Raw genomic sequence first — 20,709 nt, 5'->3', positions numbered from 1 at the left:
CCAAGTTGGAAGGGGCCGCAGAAGACGCCACTGTCCTGCTGCCAGGGTATACAGGCGGCGATGCAGCTCCCTCAATATGACTGAGGTTCAGTGCCAAAGGAGGCTCCGACTGTCAAGGGAAACAGTCAACTGCATCTGTCAGATGATTGGCCCTGAGATCTCCCCTAACTGTATGCACAGACACCTCATGCCAGTGGCTCTGGAGGTCACAGTTGCCCTCAACTTCTATGCCTCTGGCTCCTTCCAAGGCTCGGTGGGTGATCTTTGCGGTGTCTTCCAATCAGCTGTCCACACTTGTGTCAAGCAGGTCACAGACGCTCTGTTCAGGGGTGCATTGACCTTCATCCACTTCTGCTGGGACCAGGCAAACCAGGCACAGCGAGCCAGAGGCTTCGAGGCCATTGCTGGCTTCCCCCACGTCCAGGGTGCAATAGACTGCACACATGTGGCCATCAAGGCGCCAGCAGGTGAGCTCGGTGCCTTTGTCAACAGGAAGGGCTTCCACTCCATGAACGTGCAGATAGTGTGTGATCACAGGATGCTGATTCTACAAGTCTGTGCCAGGTACCCAGGCAGCTCCCATGACGCCTACATCCTCAGACACTCCCAGGTTCCGGGGCTCTTCAGTGCTCCGGCTCGGCTTGATGGCTGGCTGCTGAGTGACAAGGGCTATCCCCTCAGAAGGTGGCTCATGATGCCTCTCCGCCATCCAAGAACAGAAGCTGAGCAGTGCTACAATAGGAGCCACGCCTCCACAAGGGCTGTGATGGAGAGAGCCATCAGTCTTCTCAAGATGTGCTTCTGATGCCTGGACCACTCAGGGGGCGCACTCCAATACCCCCCAGATGGTGTGATGGTGATAGTGGTTGCATGTTGCGCCCTACGTAATCTTGCACTGGAAAGGGGGATGCAGTGGACGATGAAGACATTGACGCAGTGGATGCGGCTGCACACGATGAGTCCAGCACTGATTCTGAGGATGAGCACGCACAGGGAATTGCTGAGGGGATAGACACTGACCCAGGACTACACCAAGGAGGCAGGGACACCCAGGAGGCTTTAATCCAATGAACCTTCAGCTAGCACACCACAAATGGATCAGCAGGACCAGCCTTGCCTGGCGCATCCATACTCGGCACCTAAGTGCTAAATCTGCCAGGGCATCAGCAGGAACTAAGGGCTTTGGACATAAACTTGAATGTCCAAACAAGCACTCATGACATTCATCTTAAACATACAAATGCAGAACAAAGGAGCCACCCTCAGCCAAGGTAACACATCTAATTTTTATTTTAAACATCAGATGTTCTCACAAATCCAAAACAAAACATTAAGCAAGCAGAAAAAAATTATAAGGACCTAATCTCAGGCCAACGCAAAAGCACCAGTGAGAAACCCGTGGTGTGCCTAGGGTGCCTTACGTTTCTGTTTGCGGGTGCTAAGTCTTGGTGCTGCCCCATCACTCAGAGTGGCTTCTGAGACAGCCTGCTGACTCTGCAGTCCTGTTGGCCTCGAGTACCTTGGTAGTCATCCTCTGGCCTGTGGAGCCTGTGCTGGCCCCGCCTGGGAGGGATCTGCCAGTTGCACAGCTGGCATCTCCCCAGGCGTCGCAGCCTCACTGGATGAAACAGTCACTGGGAGAGGGGCGGAGCAGCTGGTGCCCTCATCCGTAGCGCCATGAGAGGAGCCCACAGATATGACAGGGAGCTGCTGCACCGATGTGAGGTCGCCTCAGACCTCCCTGCTCACCGTGGATGGATGGGCAACGAGCTGGAAAGCTTGAAGCCCACACCATCTCCCACATTGGCACTGACCAGCTGTGGCCACTGGCGCTGTGAGGGCTTGCAGGTCCGAGCGTCACCCCAGGAGAACCTGATTGTTCTCCTGGAGGCGCCTCTCCACAGGAGTCGCCACTCTTTCCATGGAGGAAGCATGACGCTCTGCAATGAGGCTCATTGCTTCACTGATGCTCCATGTGGACTCCTCCACCATGGACAGCAAGCGAAGCACAGCCTCATGTATCACTCCCAGATGCCCCTGCACACTTGGCCGCATTTCCTGCAGCTGCTGCATTGCAGGCGACTCCAGAGGCACATCATCACGCACTGACTGAGCATGTGCCTGGTCCCCTGCAGTCCTCCGACTGCTGGCGCCATTGACCCTCTGTCTCTGCCAGCTCCTCCAGCGATTGTGAAGTGCCCTCTCCACTGTGCCCCGGGACACTAGACGATGTTCCAATGCCCACCAAGGTGCTAGTATCTGCGCTGGTGCCTGCCTCGCAGAAATGGTGTGATGCAGGTGACACTTGAGGGCCCTCAGATGTGAGAGGGGGCATCTGCAATTCCTCCTGGCGGCCATGCTCTGATGATGCTGAAATGAACAACAAGGATAGTGGATCAGTTAGCGTGCACACAGTGACATACTTCATCTCTTTCCCCCGGCTCATTGTGCGCTTAACCTTCCAGAGCAAATGGACACGAACATTGGTGGGGTGGCAAATAGTGAGGCTGATAGCCTTACATTACAGGCGGATATAGACAGGCTGGTCCGATGGGCTGATGAATGCCAAATGGAATGTAATGTGGATAAGTGTGAGGTCATGCACTTGGGCAGGACAAACAAGGCACAGGAATACATGATGAATGATAGGACCGTGGGAAGTAACAAGGATCAGAGAGACCTTGCTGTGCATGTCGACAGATCCCTTAAGGTAGCGGGACAGGAACATAAGGCATTTAAGAAGGCAGAAGCCATACTTGCCTTTATTAGCCGAGGCATAGAAAATAGGAGCAGGGAGGTAATGTTCCAAGTACAGAAAACGTTGGCTAGGCCACAGCTATAGTTCTGCGTGCAGTTCTGAAATGTGCTTCACGGGAGGGATGTGATTGGAGTGGAGAGAGTGCAGAGGTCATTGACCAGGATGCTGGCTGGGCTGGAGAGTTTGACTTATGAAGAGAGATAGCATAGACTGGGGTTATTTCCCCTAAAGCAGAGGAAATTGAGGGGTGACATGACTGAGGTGTGTAAACTTATGAGGGGCATAGATAGGGTCGACAGAAAGGAACTTTTCCCCTTGGCAGAGGGATCAGTAACCAGGTGGCATAGATTTAAGGTAAAGGGGCGTGAGGTTGACAGGGGATGTGATGAGCAACTTTTGCACACAGTGGGTGTTGGGAATGTGGGATGCACTGCCTGAAAGGGTGGTGGATGCAGAAACCCTCCTAACATGTAATAAGTAGTTGGATGTGCAGTTGCGATGCCATGGCATACAAGGCCATGGGCATTGTGCTGGGAAATGGGATTAGAAGACTTAGGAACGTGTTTAATGCGAGCATCCTTGAAGGGCCAAAGGGCCTTTTATCTATGATCCACACCTCTGACTCTAGCATTCTGTGACCGAGCAATGTTGCAACGATAACAAATTAAACAATCATCAGTGCTATGAATGTTGGGAGGACATTGCAAATCTCACTGTTGGCCTCAAATACCTGGTCATTCCACCCCAGCCTCACCGACACCAATTGACCTGGGTGCATGGCACCACTCAAGCTCCAGGGCCTCCTGTTTGAAGAGGCTTAACATGAGGAGGTGAGCCTGGCCGCCTCCAGTCCTCGCACACACCGACGTATTATGAGTATTCTTCTCCTGAAAAACAGAGAAGACCATTCATTGCAGCTAATCGCACATGGACTCTGCACATGCACGCCGCACCCCAACCGCAGTGGGCCATGTCAGGCCTCTAGTGCCTCCTCTCCCCGCTACTGCTGATCAGTCACACAAAGATAGTACACCTGCTCCCAACACCACCAACGGTCATCTTGGACACATTCTGCATACATAACTTTAGAAAACATGCGGTTTCTTTGTTCCCATAGCAAGGAAGCACAACTATGTGCAACGTTGAGGGCAGCAGATGGTTCTTGGCCACGACACCTTGAGGCTCCCCTTCCACCACCTCATCACTGTGAATAGAACATGTGTTGGAGTTCTGAGTATGCACCTAGCTGCATCTCCTGCAGGTTGCCCCCAGACTAGTCATGTGTGACTAAGTGCAACACATGGTGTGGGGGAGAGCTCATCTCCTCATGAACCACTCAGTACCCATGCTTAGATCAGCCTATCTGCTTGCCCACCCAGCGTAGGAGAAATGCCCAATATGATTCAATACAGTCACGACAGTAAGACTTGTGGGGGGGCCTCGAAGGCTAAGGCTACCTGCTGGGTTAAATGCCCAATGACAACATGGCACTCACCCTTCCAGAGCACAACAAATCGTTGTGGCGCTTATGGCACTGGATCCGGGTGTGCCACACCACGTCACGGGAGCTCACCACCTCCTCCACCTCCTCCCAGGCACATTTGGTCATGTGGTGGGGAGGCCTCCTCCTCCCATCCTGGGGGCCCAACACCTCCCACCGTTCTGGCACCTCCTCTAGGAAGGCAGCAAGGCATTCATCTGAGAAGCGAATGGCACATTGGCCCCCCTGCAGCCTGCCCTGCTCCTGTGGCCTACCCTGCAGCCTGCCCTGCTCCTGTGGCAGACCCTGCAGCCTGGCCTGCTCCTCTGCCCTTCCCTCCAGCGTGCCCTGCTCAGCCGACCCCCTGTGGTGTGACCTTGAAGTGGCCAATGTGAGCAGCCATACAGGAGGCTGCCAGGCCTTCCTTTAAACAGACTGCCGGGTCACCATTGGACCCAGCGGTCTGTGCACACCCACCACCACCCGCACATTCCCGCTATCCATGGGAGTTGGCAAATACGTTGGGCGGGCCTTAATTGTGCCGCCTGTGTAAAATGGTGGCATGGGCCCAATCGCTGGCGCCGATCGGGTCCACGCCCACCTGTGCCTGCTCCAGCTCCGCCCGCCCAACAGGCAGAAAATTCTGCCCCATGATTTATCCTTTCCCAGAATTTCACTAATAATTTCTTTTTACTAAAGCAGCAACAGATAAAGGTAAAACGCATGTAATAAAAATCCCTTTGGTCAGAGGCCTTTTCTATAGTTGTAATTTTGGATGTGACTTTGACAAATTGAAGTTTTTTTAAACTGTAGGTCCCTGTATTTCTGTAGCCTAAAGGTAGGTTCTTTTAAGAAGCCACACTCAAAATAGCTCCTCCAACTGAATGGGAGAAATTTTAATTTCCCATTTAAAAAATTCTCATCCTTGTTTTCAAATCCCTTCCGTGGTCTCGCCCCTCCCTAACTCCGTAATATCCTTCAGCTCTACAAGCCTCTAAGATATCCACATTTTCCAATTCTCGCTTCTTGAGCATCCCGGATTGCTTGACCATTGGCAGCTGTGCCTCCAGCTGCCAAGACCCTAAGCTCTAGAATTCCATTCCTAAACCTCTTTGCCTCTCTACCACTCCTTCCTCCTTTGAGATGCTCCTTAAAACCTATCTCTTTGATCAAGCTTTTGAGCATCTGCTCTAACATCACATTATGGGTCTATACTCGATGGAGTTTAGAAGGATGAGGGGGGATCTGATTGAAACTTACAGAATACTGAAAGGCCTGGATAGAGTGGCCATGGGGAAGATGTTTCCATTAGTTGGAGAGACTAGGCCCGAGGGCACAGTGTCAGAGTAAAGGGAAGACCTTTTAGAACAGAGATGAGGAGAAACTTCTTTAGCCAGAGAGTGGTGAATCTATGGAATTCATTGCCACAGAAGGCTGTGGAGGCCAGGTCATTGAGTGTATTTAAGACCGAGATAGATAGGTTCTTGATTGGTATGGGGATCAAAGGTTACGGGGAGAAGGCGGGAGAATGGGGTTGAGAAACTTATCAGCCATGATTGAATGGCGGAGCAGACTCGATGGGCCAAAGGGCCTAATTTCTGCTCCTATATCTTATGGTCTTATGGTCTTAGGTGACTCAATGTCAAATTTTGTTTGATAACACTTTGTGAAGCACCATGGAACATTTTACTATATTAAAGGTGCTATATAACACAATTGTTTTTGCTGTTGAATGACTTTTGTTCTTTTAATTCTGTATGAAGTGCAAAAAGTAGAGGTGATTATTAACAGGCATGTGTCCCTAGGAAAGTAAGCACACCCAAGGCTTACAAATAGTTAACATGGAGCACTGGACTATTACTTCTGGCATAATATAAACAGGATAGCCCTCGCCCTGGCAACAACAGGGGACCTGTTGGCATGCTTTTGTATATATGTTTTGCAGCTTGCTTTTCGTTGTTTGAGTTAAGTGCCTTTGTTTTGCAAATAATCTTCTCAAGGTGAGAATTTATTTCAAAGCGTATTGCAAGTTGTAGCTTTTGGATAAATTGAATCCTAGTGATGCCCTATTAAGTGATGGCTTTTAACTAGCTCCAACAGATGAAGAAGCAAGGTGCAACTCTGTAAAGATGTTTTATGGGTTTGATTAGAGAGCCAGGTAGAGGGGTTTGTGGGCTTCGGGGCAAATGCAGTCTTCCCACAAGTGCTGTGATCGATTAAACACATGTGGTAATCAAAGTTCCATGGTACCGACCTACGGCCTTTATTAACAGGAAGGGATTCCACCCTATCAACGTCCAAGTGGTGTGCAACCACCAAAGACATATACTTCAGGTGTGCGCTCAGTTCTTAGGCAACACTCACATGCATTTATACTTCCCAACACCCGATGCAAGAGTAATGTAGATTCATGCAAGAGAGATCCATGACTCCTTTATTCACAATCAATTCCAGCAGGCATGATGCCGTTGTTGAACTCTCTGCATTATACCTCAATCCCTACACATCAGTTACCTCTACATCTCATCACAATCACTACTCACCAGGTCCGTCATCAAGTTACTCCCATGTTAACTAACACAACCACGGAGAAGGCAATACTCCACCTTCTCCCATACAGACTTGCAGATGATTGTGCAAACATTCACATAGCAATTGAGGAAAAAACATTAACACCATACAACACACAGGAATAAAGGAAACAACACTATTTAATTACACATAACTAGAAACTATCATATAAAGTTTAACCATCCGTGCCACCCTGGTGTACCAATGTACCTTTCTCATGTGTTAACAAATGCTGCAACGTGATGCGAGCCTGACAGCTGAGGAGGAGGCTGGCTGCTGAGTGTGATGCCCCATTGCCTGAAATGCCCTTGGACTGTCCTGGCATGCTGTGGGGCTCCTGCACAGCTGCAGGTGCATCCTCTGAGCCTGCAACTACTGGAGGCACTGGGATCATTAGCAAAGGGGTTAAGATGTGATTGATCACCCTTGAAGCGCCTTGAGAGGGCCTCTCAGGCGCAGCATGCTAGTGCACCTCCTTCCTCTCGGTACTTCCCTGTCTACTGGAGGAGGAGGGGCACCTGAAGGGGAGTCCAGGCACCTTGTTCCCCTCTCACCTGGCCATTGCTGCATAGAGTTCATGGCCAGAGTGATGGTATGCAGGTACGAGCACATATCTGGCATCCACTGAGTGGTCTGCTGAATCTGGCCCTCCATGATGGTCACCAGCCTCTCCATGGAGGGAGTCATGCACTCATGCATCAGAGATCTGGCACAACTCATGGCCTGGACGAACTCATCCATCATCCATGTATGGCTTCCCTGACTGTTGCTGCAGCTCCAGAAGGTTAGATGCGGCCATCACCAGAGGCCTTTCATCAGCCTGGGGCTCACCGTAGGCCTGAACTCCAACATTGCTCCAACTGTCAGGACCCTTCATCACAGCCTTCATCAGCTGCTACAGCACGCCTGTAATGTGCTCACCAGTACGTGACTCTGATTCTAAACGTGACCGAGGTGAATGTGTCTACACTGGTGGAGGGTGCTGGGTAAAGTTTTGATGTTGCCACCTCTGAGGCTTCAGCACCCTTCTTCTCAGAGGCGAACAGCAGAATCCTGAATGATGCAGCAGGTTGTCCCTCCAGTCCCCGAAAATCTGCACTGGAGAACAAAAACAGTTAGGTTTACGGTGTTCACATTCCCTCTTCCCATCTCTCTCATTCCAAATCTCCTTTCTGCCCTCTGGTTAACACCAAGCTTGGGGCTTCTTCATTATTTTCTCTCTGCGTCCCTGCTTCTCAATCTACCCTGCCCTTCGGCCAGTTCCACAGCCTCCTTGCCTGCTGGTGTGAGGATCTAATGTCCGACTCTCCACCACTCATCTTTGAATGTGCTCTGGTGTTGTGGACCATTTTCCCCTGCAGACGGAATGGGAGAATGAGTCTCCACTCAATGGACAGCTGGCATTCCTCTGTTACATAATAAGGCCTCCCAATTGTCTCATCCACACTTAAACTGTCATGGGACTTGGAGGACACTGACACCTTTGGTAGGAAGAACAAGGAGAATAATTACAATTACCGTGGATAGACTGAAGACGCTGGGATTGTTTTCATTAGGGATGACGAAATTAAAAGGAGAATTGATATACATGTTTGAAACTCATGAAGGTTTTAGATAGAGTAAGTAATGAGAAACTTTCCAATGGCTGAAATGTCAATAATCAAAGGGTACAATTTAAGATGATCAGCAAAAGAACCAGAGGCGGTGAACACAGTTTCATTAATAGCTTTCAAAAGAGAATTGGATAAATACTCAAAGGAGAAAACTTGCAGGAATATGGGGAGGGAGCTGGAGTTAGACTAACTGGATTGGTCTTTGAAAGAACCAGCGCAGACTTGGTGCAGGAGTTTTAACCTACTCATCTGCCAAGGAGAACAGTCCTAACTTTCTTTCAATGTCTCCTCATAACTGAAGTCTCTCATCCCCAGCAATATGTTGGTAAACTTTCCCTGTCCTGTTTCTTAGGCCGTTCTTTCTTGCCTGAAGTGTGGTGACCAGAAATGTCCACAGTACTCCAGCTAAGGCCTAACTAGAGATTAATTTTAAAATTCTAGAACATATGAACTAAGAGCAGTAGGCCATTCAGCCCCTCGAGCCTGCCATTCAATAAGATCATGACTGATCTGACTGTAGCCTTAACTGCACTTTCCTTCCTATTCCCTATACACTTTTACTCCCACTAGCACAATCTCTTTATTTTTATATTCTATTTATAAACCCAAGTAACCTTCACATCCTCCACTTCCGTTTTAAAGACAGATGTGAGGCACTCATTTAATGCTTTATCTATGTCGTCAGACTCTACATTAAAATTTGTCCTTGGGTCTTTAATAGCCCATATTTTTCCCTAGTCAGTTGCTTACACTTTATATCTTTATAAAACATTTTAGAATTCAACTTATGTTGTCTGGTAATCTTTTCTCGTAACCTCTCTATGCCTCCTATATTAGCTTTTTCAATTCCCTCTGGTACATACCGTAATCTTCCTGATTATTAACTGAATCTCTCTCCTGACATTCATAATCATCTTTTTTCTGTTTTATTTTAACTCTGACTTACACTGGCTCAATGACTGCTCACCTCCTGATGGTTTAATTTATTTTGAGACTACATTCCATTGGCTTCCCAAGGCTGTACTCCAGAACTGACTCACATGCACAACTCCAGCTCTTCAGCCATGCCATACCGAACATCACTGTTCCAAAGGGTGACATTTACCCTAACAACCTGCAGCCGAGTCACTGACCTTCTGCTGCCTTTTTAGCTCTCCAGGGCTTCTTCTGAGCCCTTACCACCTGGAGCCTGCCAACAACAGCACTTTTGCTGCCTGGAGCCTCTTTCTTTGCTCCTCTCCCCACTGGTTTCTCTCCCCAGTGGTTCCTTCCAGTGATCTTCTCCCAGTGGCTCCTTCCCTGACGGTCTCCTTCTCTGGGTCCTCTCTCTCTGGGACCTTTTCTCTGGATTCCCCCTCTCTGGCTTCCCTCTCTCAATCCTGGGACACCCTGTGTTATGGTGCTAAACCTGGGAATGGTGATCCTTGTTTTCTGGCCATGCAGGCGCACTCCCGGTGTACCCAGTGACCTAGCCCTTTAACTGGAAAAAAAAACAAACTAGACGGTGCATGTGCAGCCTGTCACCCTGCCACACACCATGCATGCTTGGAACTTTTGGGTCTGCCGGAAAATGGAGTCCTTGGCCCTCACCCGGATTAAAGTAAATTCTTGATTCTTAATAATATATAGTGACTTTAATATAATGAAATGTCCCAAACATTTCACAGAAGCATTGTAAGTCTAAGAATGGCACTGAGTCACATAAGAAAATATTAGGTCATTGGATTAAAAGCTTGGACAAAGAAATAGGTTTTAAGGAGCTTCTTAAAGGAGGAAAGCAAGGTGGCAAGGTGGAGAGGTGTAAGGAGGATATTACAGAACTTGGGGCTTAGGCCACAATAGCTTCAATCATCCCAATACTTAATCGGGGGAAATTTATGCTCCTCTAATACTGGATGTCAGATAAGCATGTCTGATAATTTAGCAATAGTGGAGGAGTCGAGAGAGGTGTGAGGCAGAGCTGGATGCCATCATTGTACACGTGAAAACTAATGCTGTCTGAGGTATTAATATAGGATATGGATGGTGGTTCTGAACAGATAATCTATCAATTTTGATCCAGATTGGTTGATTTCATAGGGGTCCATCAGGTGCCGAATCAGCGGAAAGCAGCCCAAGGCGTTAATTGTTTGCAGCTGTCACATCAATTACATTCACCTTTATCATTGTCAAAGTTTGGCCACCCATTTAATATTGATGAAGGCCATTGACCTATAATAATGATATGAGATGCAATCATCTGTTCTCTTTAGTTTCTGTGGGTTTACTTGTCTGAGAAAGCAGTCTAATGTCAGTACTGCAGCCAGCAGCTAGAAAGTTCTATGTTTACGTTTTGTCAGCCAACAGAAGGTCTGAGCTATTTTTCAAACAATAGCCAGTAGAAAGTGTGCGGTATCTATTATTTTATATATTGAGGACAGTAATGCTGTTTGTTGCAAAAGGAACTAGAGAAATAGGCAGAACAGACAGAACAAGCTATTACTCAGTCACAATGCTCTTAAGCTGAACTAAAAATGAGACTAATTTATATAGTTTTTAAGTTTTGTGGAAGTACATATGCATATTTCTTCCAACAATGTATTTGTGACTGAATTATCTGACCTCCATTCATGCAACACATTCTAATGGTGACAAATCTTGTGTCTTACCTGACTTTGTTCCAAGAAAATAAAGCTGTGAGATTGCTTTTCAAGATGACTTCTTCAACTGTACAATTATTTATTCAGCACTGGGAGCATAACCTAATTTTTCTTCATTGTAAGTGAGATTTCTGATGGGTCATTCATTAAACAGAGATATCTTCTAAATAATAAAAGCTTTATTACAAATACCTGAATCCCAATGAGTGAATGCAAATTAGAGGAAACCAGGGAACTTTAAATGTATGTGTGAGGCTTTTGTGCTATATGGCATTTCCTCACATTCAGACGGATATTTGCACTTTTTTAATTAACCCAAATCATCATATAGGTTCCTGCACTCATATTTGGAGCGCTCTGGCATCTGAAAGGGAAGTGTATTCTCGTGGAAGACTAGATACTAAGCAAGATAAGAACTCTATAAAATATGACTTGGTGTTCTGGGCATTGCTGATAAGTGAGGGATCTGTGCTCACATCATTGTATGCCATATTTGGTTCTTGGAGAACCTTGGATACAAATGTGGATATTCTGTGATGGTCATAAATTGAGGACTCAATTTTGGAATCAACAGAGGTCTAGGTGAGCACAATTTTCTAGGTAGCCTACATAAACCCAGATGCCAGTTGAAAATTACCTAGCCAAAAAATAAGAGTTAATAGAGAGCCAAAATGGCTGCAATATGAACCCTAATAGAATTGGTTTTCAAACCAACTTCAATCGCTAATATATGTTATACATATGTTAAAAACATATGAAATAGGATTAACTAATTCCAAATACCAGCATGAGAGATTTTGTTTATTGACACTATGGGCAGAATTTTTCCCTTGTCGAGTGGGTGCGCGCCCAACCCGAACGAGAGTAAAATAGTGCGCGATGATGTCGGGCAAGCGTCCCAACGTCATCGCTCACTCTTGCAATATTTCGCTTGGTGGGTGCGCGCAAGAGACAGCAGTGCGCCGGCGGACAATTAAGAGGCCTATTAAGGCCCTTAATCAATTAATTAAATCATATTTTTCGCTGCACGTCGAACCGTTCGGTTGGCGGGCGGGCGAAAAGGACAAGTGCCCTTTGTATTTTTTGAGGAAACCTCATCCACAGGCAGGATGAGGTTTCCGATGTTAATGAAAAATAAAATAAAAATGTTTAAATTTCAATTATAACATGTCCCTAGCATGAGGGGACATGTTTACCTTATTTTTTAAATCTTTATTTGTAATGTTATAAATCTTCAGCTCCCTGAGGCAGCTCTGTGCTTTCAGGGAGCTTTCAGTGCACACACCTGGGCGCATGCGCATAATTCTGTGCCCGCCCCACCCCAGCAGCGCTGAGCATTGCAGCACACAATTCACGATGGCTGGCCATTAATTGGCCTCAGCATGAAATCGCGGTCAGAGCCCAATCGCGGGCAGTGGTCGGTTTTGCAGCTGCTCCCAGGCCCGTACAGCCGATGAGGTAAAAATCCTGCCCAATGTTGTTGGATGAGCAATGCCCTACATGATATCCTAAGATGGGATGCCTAGTGGACGGGTTAATTCCTGAATTTGAGTGTAAGATTAGACGCCTTACCTGGGAAATAAAATTTCTTATGTAGCTGAAGAGTGTCCTTAGCAAAAGGCAGGATGCTTGAACATGTGTATTGTAGAGTCATTACATCATTATTACAATTATGGTCACTGCCCCTGTTTAAGTCTTCTGCATTCCCAACAGCACTGAGTGAAATAAAGAATTGTGCAAGGAACTTATTTATCAAGGATGCTTCAGACAATCTTGCACACAGACAAGTTAGTTATCCAGATAGAGGTACCTGACATGTGGTGTATTTATTGATGGACTCTTTGTATTTACCCTTGCTGCCAATGGCAGGTTGAATAGCAATACATTGAATCTGTAGTTTTGTCTTCTGAAACTGAACAAAAAGAATTTCAATGGTACTGTCAAAATGTAAAGTAGAATGATGCACTTTTCAGGTCCTAGGTGGCTAAACAATCCCCAAACACACTCTCTGAATAATCTTTGGATTCCAGTGTTCAAAAAAGATAAGGACTTGAAAGGAGAACTATCTGACTGGCAATAGCCAAGGTACAGACATAGGATTGGTTACTCTCAGGTGCTCAGAAGATGTTGAGTTCAATGGTTTGTTTCATCTGTGTTTGATTATGCTAGCCTGGTAACTGATCTTTGTGCACTGCATGATTGCTTAAACCTGTAGGTGTAGCTAGTGACTTAAGTACTGACACCACACTGAGTATGTTCCAGAAAGGATCTGGGATTCTCTGCAAAGAATATGTGTGTGTTGAAACTACTGTAAATTCTGAGATTATTCTGTAACTAAACTGTTGGATTTAGATTTAGAGTCATCACTGCATTGCTCTGAGATAAACAAGATATACAGAAACCTGATTAATACATAACAGATCACACTGCCTGAGAAAATAATTACACTTTTGATGAAGGGATGGTTGTGACAGTCCATTGCAACTAGGCCAATTTAAGGCCTGGAAGCATAGCTGAATCAAAGAATTTCTCCTCGGAAGATTTCCCATAGAGATTAGCATCTTGCAGAACTGGAGTTCACTTTGTGGTGATTGGAAATAAACTGGAAGGGATGCAGATTTGAACGGATACGACAAACAACTGGTTTAGCCATTCACCACCAGATTTAACTGGACCATATAAAGCACTAATGGGTCCTGCTCTGGTCTGAAAAAACTGCTCAGGATTCTACTACAAGCCATCTTCTTAAACCCTTCTTTCTCATCTCCCTCACCTCCAACAAGTGTGAGGAGCTCTCTGGGGTGGGGAATTACAAAAAACACAAGAAATAGGAGCAACAGGAGTAGGCCATTTTGTACCTCAAGCCTGCTCCGCCAATCAATAACTGATTGTGGCCTTAACCCCTCTTTCTTGCCTGACCCCATGATCCTTCACTCCCTTATAGATCAAAAATCTATCTAACTCAGCTTTTAATATATTCAATGAATCGGCCTCCATGGATTTTTTGTGACCAAGACTGAGGCCATCTGATCAACAACCCCTGCCACTTCTCTCCCGTCCCATAACTACCAGGCCCAACTTTCTTTAAGGCTCCCCTCTGCCCTAGCCCTAGACTTGTATCTTTCTCTAGTTTCTCTCCTATCCTTTGTCATGCCCTCTCCAAGCTTATCTTGTCTGTGAGACTCCAATTCCCTTGATCCTAATCCCACTAAGATGCTGATCAGCCAACTTCCTTTCCTCGCTCCTATGATAAAATGATAATTGTTTATTGGTGTTCTCACCTTAAGTTCTCCTTCAAATCTGCTGTCATTATCTCTCTCCTCAAAAAAAACCCTTGACCCTTCCATCCTTGCAAACAACCACTGCATATCCAATCTCTCTTTCCCCTCCAAAGTCTTTGAACATGTTGTCGTCTCCTGACTTTGTGCCCATCTTTCCAGGAACTCAATGGCCTGAATTTTACGCTTCCCTGCCAGCAGGTCTGTAGGCGAAGGGGGAGTGGGTGAGCGCAAAATTCCTTGGATGGGCGTTCCAGTGGGTTCCTGCCTGCCCTGCCCTCTGCAGTTTCACGCTGGGGCAGTCGAGGCCTAGGACAGCCCACCTACCCTTGCCCCAATCGAGGCCTTTAAATGGCCAATTAGTGACTGCTTAAGGGCCATCTCCCACCCACCCCAATTTTTAGGCTGGCGAGAGAAGTTCCCGGGCATGGGGGAAGCCCAAAAATAATCGGGTTCAGGCCTTGGATGGAAGGGGGGTTGCGTCTCCATCAGCACCCTCTTTTAACTTCAGGCATGCCCCCTTCATTCCAGTAACTGCAGGACCTCACTCTGCCCTAGCCTCTCCCCTGGCACCCCAAACTACCACTGCTTGCTGTTTATGCTGTTTGGCACGCAAATAGTTTGGTGCTGTAGCTTCACTAGGTTGACGCCACGATTTTGGTTTTGTCTGGTGCCCTCCTTCATTGAACCAGGGTTGATCCCCTGGCTTGGTGGTATGGTAGAGTCGGGGATATGCCTGGCCATGAAGTTGCCAATTGTTTGAGTGCAATTCTGCTGCTGCTAATGACCCACAGTGCCGCATGGTCTTCCAGTCTTGAGTTACTCGAGATGTTTGAAATCTATCCCATTTAGAAATTTGATAGTGTCACACACATGATGGAGGGTATCCTCAATGTGAAGAGGGGACTTAATCTCCACAAGGACTGTGCAGTGATCACTCCTGCCATGGACAGATGCACCTGCGGCAAGCAGGTTGGTGAGGATGAGGTCAAGTATGTTTTTCCCTCTTGGTTCCCTCACGACTTGCCGCAGACCCAGTCTAGCAGTTATGTCCTTTAGGATTCTGCCCGCTTGGTCTGTAGTGGTACGACCAAGCCAGTCTTGGTGATGGACATTGAAGTCCCCCACCCAGAGTACATCGTGTGCACTTGCCACCCTCAGTGCTTCCTCCAAGTGGTGTTCAACATGGAGGAGCACTGATTCATCAACTGAGAGGGGGCAGTACAAGGCAATCAGTGGGAGGTTTCCTTGTCCATGTTTGACATGATGCCATGGACTTCATGTGTTGTGGACTCCCAGGACAACTCATTCCTGACTGTATACCACTGTGCCACCACCTCTGCTGGGCCTGTCCTGCCAGTGGGGCAGGACATACCCAGAGATGGTGATGATTTCTGGGACACTGTGTGTAATGTATGATTCCTTGAGTATGATTATGTCAGGCTGTTGCTTCACTAGTCTGTGGGACAGCTCTCCCAATTTTGGCATCAGCCCCCAAATGTTAGTAAAGGAGGAGTTTGCAGGGTCGACAGGGCTGAGTTTGCTGTTGTCATTCCTGGTACCTAGGTTGATGCCGGGTGGTCCGTCTGGTTTCATTCCTTAGCAGCTTGATACAACTGAGTGGTTTACTAGATCATTTCAGAGGGCACCTAAGAGTCAACTACATTGCTATGGATCTGGAGTCACATTTAGGCCAGAAGCTGCAGTGGACAGGACTGGGACTGCATGCTAGGTAAGGACAGCAGATTTCCTTCCCTAAAGGACATTAGTGAACCAGATGGGTTTTTACGACAATCGACAATGGTTTCATGGTCATCATTAGATTTTTAATTCCAGATTTTTACTGATTGAATTTAAATCTGTTGTGTTGGGATTAGAGCCTGGGTCCCCATAGCATTACCTTGGGTCTCTGGATTACTGATCCAGTGACAATACCTCTGTGCCCCTCGATCCCCGCCAGGAATCCCACGTCTTTAGGCTCTGGGCACTGCATGCAATCCCAGTCCTGTCCACTGAGCTTCTGGCACTGCAGAAATTAGAGAAACTCTCCAAGGCAGGATTTCCTCCTGACTGAGGGGCACAAGTCCTGCCTGCAGCCAATTAACACTTGTTGGAGTGTGAAATCGCTGCGGGGCAGACAGTGTCAGATGGCGGGAAGGGAAACCCCACCATCCTAAAAATCCTGGCCTATATTTGAATGTCTGCATTCAAATTTCTGTCCCTGCACAGTACCGAAACAACTCTTATCAAAGTCCGAAATTACATATGATGTGACTGTGACAAAGGCAAACTGCTTCTTTTCTTTCTCAACCTGTCTGCAGCCTTTGTCACAGCTGATCACATCATCCTCCTTCAATGAGTAACTCACCTCCTGACTCCCCCAAGCCTGTCCACCATCTACAAGGCACAAGTCAGGAGTGTGATGGAATACTCTCTGCTTGCCTGGACGAGTGCAGCTCCAACAACACTCAAGAAGCTTGACACCATCCAGGACAAAGCAGCCCACTTGATTAGCTCCCCTTCCACAAACGTTCACTCCCTTCACCACCGACGCACAGTGGCAGCATTGTGTACCATCTACAAGATGCACTGCAGGAATTCACCAAGGCTCCTTTGACAGCACCTTCCAAACTCATGACCACTACCATCTAGACAGACAAGGGCAGCAGATACATGGGAAGTTCCCCTCCAAGCCACTCACTATCCTGACTTGGAAATACATCACCATTTCTTCACTGTTATTTGGTCAAAATCCTGGAACTCCCTTCCTAACAGCGCTGTGGGTGTACCTACCCTACAGGGTCTGGAGTGGTTCAAGACAACAGCTCACCATCACCTTCTCCAGGGCAATTAGGGATGGGCAATAAGTGCTGGCCTAGCCAGCGAGGCCCACAACCCGTAAATGAATTTTAAAAATGCCTCTTCACCATCATCTAGCTGGGTGGGAACTGCATTTGCCTGGCCCTATTCTCATCTATCTAAAAGTAGCCAGAGATTTGTCATGAAATACTTCTCTTCTCATTCTCACACAGTTACCTCTGATGTCTCCCAAAAATCTATCCTCATATTTCTCATATACATACTGCCCCTCAATGACATAATCTGAAAACATGCCAGTTTCCACATGTAAGCTGACAGCTGTACCTCACCACCTCTCTCAATCCCTCCACTGTCTCTAAATGTCAAATTGCTTGCCTGACATCCAATACTGAATGAGCAGAATTTTTTTCCAAATTCTGCTCCCTCTCCACCCACTCCATCCCTCTCCCTCACAACCGTCTGAGGCCGAACTGGATTGTTTGCAACCTCATTTTCATAGTTGGCTCTGAGATGAGCTTTCGACTACATATCTGCACCATCACTTACATTGCCCACTTCCATCTCCATAACATCGGCTGACTCTGTCCTTGCCTCAGCTGTTCTGCTGCTGAAACCCTCATGCATGCATTTGTTACCTCCAGACTTGATTTTTCTAATGGACTCTCTGCTGCCTGTGTCCATTCGCATATCATCCCTATGCTCGCCAACCTACCCTGGTCTCCGGTTAAGCAACAGCTTAATTTTAAAATTCTCATCCTTGTATTCAAATTCCTTCATGGCCTCACCCCACTAACTCTGTAATCTCTTCCAGCCCTGCAATCCTCCAAGATACCTGCATTCATCTAATTTCAACATATTGAGCATTCCCAATTTTAATTGCTCCAACACTGCCTTCAGCTGCCTCAGCTCTAAGCTTTGGAATTCCCTCCCTAAACCTCTCTACCTCGCATTCCGCTTTAAGAAACTCCTAAAGCCTTCCTCTTTGACCGAGCCTTTGATCATCTGACCTATTAACTTCTTATGTGGTTCTGTATCATATTTTGGTTTATAATGCATCCGCAGAAGTGCCTTGAGACGTTTTATTACGTTAACAGCGGTATATAAATACAAGTTGAAACAAAAATAAGAAATGCTGGAAGAACTCAGCAAGTTTGACAGCATCTATGGAGAGAAAGTCAGAGTTAACGTTTTGAGTCCATATGACTCTTCTTCAGAGCTAAAGAGAAGTTGAAATGTGGTGAAATATATACTGTTTAAGGGAGGGGGAACAGGTGAAGCTGGATAGAAGGCCAGCAATAGATGGAGGCAAAGGAGAGGTTTCGAAAGATGTCATAAACAAAAGTTCAAAGGGTTGTTAATAGTGGTGGTGCTGGCTAAAGGAGGCGCTAACGGTGACATTAAGAATGAAAAGCAGAATGTGATAATGACAGGACCAGGGTAAGCACTCTGGAAAGTGATGGATGGCCCTAGTGGGGGTAGGGTGGGGGGAGGGGACAATGGTGGGAAAAAAGATCAAAAAGGCTAAAAGCTGGGGATAAAACAATGAATAAAAATGGAAATAACTTTAAAAAAAATAATAATAATGAAAATAAGTGGGGGGAAATAAATAAGTAAATCAAAATAAAAAAATAAAAATGAATATAGAAAAAAAGGAGGGGATCAAAAAGGGGTGGGAATGGAGGAGATAGTTCATGATCTCAAGTTTTGAACTCAATGTTAAGTCCAGAAAGCTGTAAAGTGCCTAATCGGAAGATGAGGTGTTATTCTTCCAGTTTGCATTGAGCTTCACTGGAACATTGCAGCAGACCAAGGACAGACATGTGGGCATGAGAGCAGGCTGGGGAGTTGAAATGGCAAGCGACAGGAATGTCTGGGTCATGTTTGAGGACAGACCGAAGGTGTTCCGCAAAGCGGTCACCCAGTCTGCGTTTGGTCTCTCCAATATAGAGGAGACCACATTGGGAGCAGTGAATGCAGTAGACCAAATTGAGGGGAGTGCAAGTGAAGCGCTGCTTCACCTGAAAGGATTGTTTGGGCCCTTGGATGGTGAGGGGGGAAAGTAATAGGGGCAGGTGTTGCACATTCTGCGATTGCATGGGAAGGTGCCGTGGGAGGGGGTTGAGGTGATGGAGGAGTGGACCAGGGTGTCCCGGAAGAATGGTCCCTACGGAATGCCGGTGGGGGGTGGGGTGGGGTGGTGGTGGGGGAGTGGGGTGGGGTGGGGTAAAGAGAAAATGTGTTTGGTAGTGGCATCATGCTGGAGTTGACAAAAATGATGGAGGATGATCCTTTGAATTGCAGAGGCTGGTGGGGTGAAAAGTGAGGACAAGGGGGACACTATCATGGCTCTGGGAGGGAGAGGAAGGTGTGAGGGCAGAAGCGCGGGAGATGAGTCAGACACAGTTGAGGGCCCTGTCAGCCACCGTGGGTGGGAAACCTCAATTAAGGAAGAAGGAAAACATGTCAGGAGCACTGTTTTGGAAAGTGACATCATTGGAACAGATGCAACGGAGGCGAAGGAACTGAGAGAATGGGATGGAGTCCTTACAGGAAGCAGGGTGTGGGGAGCTGTAGTCAAGGTAGCTGTGGGAGTCGGTGGGCTTGTAATGAATATTGGTGTACAGTCTATCACCAGAATTGAGACAGAGAGATCAAGGAAGGGAAACCAACTTCATGCAAGTGGTTCATGGAGTCATTATTTCTGGCCTGAGAGAATTTTTCTGCACCAAGTAGCGTTGAGGAGCTTGTAGTATTGGATAGTACTGATGAATTCCATGATATGCTAGGCCTCAAGGACTTGGTGACAAATGTATTAATCATGTACCCTACATTTTGAAGGATGAGCATTCATATTTTTTAGGCTTCTCCAGGTGATTTCTTTGTAAATCAAGTTAGGTGAAGAACTCTTTCCTGGTAGATGTACTGAGAAAACCTGAAGCACGTTTGTGTGCTAAAAGTTTTCTTTTGGTCTAGTTTTGGCTTGTTGACCATTCATTCGCAATTCATAACGAAGTCAGCTGGAATTTTATACCAAGCTTAACCTCGTACTAATACTGGAAATTTTGTCTGGTTGTCTGTAAAGCTTGAAGAAAGAACCAAGCTATTTTCAAACAAAAATGGACTTTGTGGTTTGTACAGTTATTTTCAAATTTAGCCAACAGAATACAGAAGGTCACGGTAACTGTTTTTCAGGGATATTTAAAGAACTGTAGTTACATGAATCTTGAATTCTGTTTGGAGTTCTAAAGAGAAGTACAAGTAGAGAGTCTATATCCATTGTATCAAACAAATTTGTTTGATAACTTAAAATTAAAATGAGACCTGAAGTTGAAATGCTCTATTGCTTTTCAAGAAAGGGGAAGAGATCCTATAGAGGTATCAGATAATTTCAGGCACTAATAGCAATTAATAGAAAAGGTTATCCAGGGTTTGTTGCCAAAAGCTGACTGATACATCATGGCTTAAGTAAATACCCTTAAAGGCACTGGAACTTGGGACTCCCTTATAAAATGATGTAAAAGACAGGCTGAAGAAAGCTGGAGTAAATTGA

The 20,709-nt window shown here is 46.5% G+C and overlaps 1 protein-coding gene across 6 annotated transcripts in view; it reads left to right on the top strand.

Annotated features, from left to right (window-relative positions):
• The window catches only part of ripor3 (RIPOR family member 3), a 295,541-nt gene that overhangs the window by 188,110 nt on the left and 86,722 nt on the right, over window positions 1-20,709 (top strand). The window lies entirely within an intron of this gene.

This window comes from Cetorhinus maximus, chromosome 13, assembly GCF_964194155.1.
Source record: "Cetorhinus maximus chromosome 13, sCetMax3.hap1.1, whole genome shotgun sequence".
Lineage (NCBI taxonomy): Eukaryota > Metazoa > Chordata > Chondrichthyes > Lamniformes > Cetorhinidae > Cetorhinus > Cetorhinus maximus.
This window is presented reverse-complemented; position numbering and strand designations above follow the sequence as displayed.